Here is a 2500-nt window from a genome sequence, read left to right as displayed (position 1 = left end):
TATGTTGTGCCTTAACCTAACCTATGTTGTGCCTTAACCTAACCTATGTTGTGCCTTAACCTAACCTATGTTGTGCCTTAACCTAACCTATGTTGTGCCTTAACCTAACCTACGTTGTGCCTTAACCTAACCTACGTTGTGCCTTAACCTAACCTACGTTGTGCCTTAACCTAACCTACGTTGTGCCTTAACCTAACCTACGTTGTGCCTTAACCTAACCTACGTTGTGCCTTAACCTAACCTACGTTGTGCCTTAACCTAACCTACGTTGTGCCTTAACCTAACCTACGTTGTGCCTTAACCTAACCTACGTTGTGCCTTAACCTAACCTACGTTGTGCCTTAACCTAACCTATGTTGTGCCTTAACCTAACCTATGTTGTGCCTTAACCTAACCTATGTTGTGCCTTAACCTAACCTATGTTGTGCCTTAACCTAACCTATGTTGTGCCTTAACCTAACCTATGTTGTGCCTTAACCTAACCTATGTTGTGCCTTAACCTAACCTATGTTGTGCCTTAACCTAACCTATGTTGTGCCTTAACCTAACCTATGTTGTGCCTTAACCTAACCTATGTTGTGCCTTAACCTAACCTACGTTGTGCCTTAACCTAACCTACGTTGTGCCTTAACCTAACCCATATTGTACCTTAACCTAACCCATATTGTACCTTAACCTAACCCATATTGTACCTTAACCTAACCCATATTGTACCTTAACCTAACCCATATTGTACCTTAACGTAACCTAATTTGTGCCTTAACGTAACCTAATTTGTGCCTTAACGTAACCTAATTTGTGCCTTAACGTAACCTAATTTGTGCCTTAACGTAACCTAATTTGTGCCTTAACGTAACCTAATTTGTGCCTTAACGTAACCTAATTTGTGCCTTAACGTAACCTAATTTGTGCCTTAACGTAACCTAATTTGTGCCTTAACGTAACCTAATTTGTGCCTTAACGTAACCTAATTTGTGCCTTAACGTAACCTAATTTGTGCCTTAACGTAACCTAATTTGTGCCTTAACGTAACCTAATTTGTGCCTTAACGTAACCTAATTTGTGCCTTAACGTAACCTAATTTGTGCCTTAACGTAACCCATGTTGTGCCTTAACGTAACCCATGTTGTGCCTTAACGTAACCCAATTTGTGCCTTAACGTAACCCATGTTGTGCCTTAACCTAACCTATATTGTGCCTCAACCTAACCTATATTGCGCCTTAACCTGACGCACGTTGTCGCTGAACCTGCTCTGTAATTGTTATGCAACTCGTTAAATTAGTGTAGTGTTGCCTAACCGCAACCCTCGCAATATAGTTCGCTATTCGCACTGCCCGGTCCCCTGTGTATCGCGTCATGTTAAACACCTTGCAGGTGTTGCTGACTTTCCACATGCTCCTGCTATACACTGTAATGTGGATAGCAGCAGGACGTACATGCCCCCCCCCCCTTCCCCCCTGCCTTCGCAAGCTGGTCGTTGAGAAGTTTGCATGTTCAATGCCCTTCGCATGCCGACGTACTCAGCCTACGTTGTGGTACGGCCTGTCACCTGTCCGCCGATGTACGCAAAACCCACAAACTGTACTGCACATTGGTCCGTATGTACTGAATGATACATCGTGGCACATGTGTGACCGTACGACGACTGCGCCTAGCAACGGCAGACCATACAGTCCAAATATTGTGCACGCAGCTACGTGTCGTCTCCCTATAAGAGCTGGATTGCAGTGTGGTACGCCATTCAGACGTGTGGGAGGAACGGACGCCCTGGATGGCGATCAGCATGAGCAGTCTGTTGATGTAGTGGAGCGTGTATTCGGACGTAGTCGTCTCTTCTCACACACCGTGATAGCATGTTGCACCGCGTTCCACATCTGCGACATCCTGCAGAGGCCGGCTGACAGTCGTTCGCGCAATGGACACCGCATACGTACGGGGGCTACCTTCCACGTGTTCTCGAGGCGTGCACATGTTGTTGCGTCTATGTGGGCAGACGTAGTGTGTTGTGACACCTGACACAGGCATGCAATACTCGTTGCAAATGGCGATGGACGTCTACGTTTGCTGGTGACGTTACGCAAATGAACAACAGGTAACCCGTTGTGGTGCGGTTGTTCTCGCTAGAGGTGAATCAGTGTTGGCGACGATCGGTCGAGCTATTAACCGGTTGTTTCAGGGATACCCACCATGCCCACGAACGTGAAAGGGGACCCACCATGCCCACGAACGCGAAAGGGGATCTGGGTGTGAGGCGATACGCGGCGGTGGCTGGGTGGGACCGTCCCCGGCCGGTGAGGGGGGGCCGCCCGGCGTGCTGGCAGCGCGGTGCGTGGGCGCACGCGCTACAGCCGGCTGGTGGGGGCGGCCAGTGGCAGGCGCGCCGGCCGACGGACGCGGCAGGCGGCGCAGCTGCGCGCCGGCGCCCCCTGCTCGCGGCGCCTTGCGGCCAAAGTAGGTCCTCGCGGGCCCGGTGCGAAGCGCGGTGGCCATCTGCAGTGT

Source organism: Schistocerca serialis, unplaced genomic scaffold (genome assembly GCF_023864345.2).
Source record: "Schistocerca serialis cubense isolate TAMUIC-IGC-003099 unplaced genomic scaffold, iqSchSeri2.2 HiC_scaffold_155, whole genome shotgun sequence".
NCBI lineage: Eukaryota > Metazoa > Arthropoda > Insecta > Orthoptera > Acrididae > Schistocerca > Schistocerca serialis.
This window is presented reverse-complemented; position numbering follows the sequence as displayed.